Raw genomic sequence first — 290 nt, forward strand, 5'->3', positions numbered from 1 at the left:
TTCCTCCACTATATTCGAAACCAACAAAAGATAACACATTCGTCACAGATATGCAGCATTTATATCTACAGCACGCAAACTTTGTATGCCTGTGCTATGATGCTGAGTTTCCTTTTTGCTATGTTCTAGTGCTTCTTCTTAACAATTCCAAGGTCTTCTGCTTATCTATGTGATAGATGCACCGCGCATTAGAGTTTTATTCACATTATACAGCATGTGTCTACTCTGATATGTTTAGAAATGCGACGCAGAGACGCTCACTCATGCACAGTATATACTACAGAACCATC

This window comes from Penaeus monodon, chromosome 34 (genome assembly GCF_015228065.2).
Source record: "Penaeus monodon isolate SGIC_2016 chromosome 34, NSTDA_Pmon_1, whole genome shotgun sequence".
Taxonomy (NCBI): domain Eukaryota; kingdom Metazoa; phylum Arthropoda; class Malacostraca; order Decapoda; family Penaeidae; genus Penaeus; species Penaeus monodon.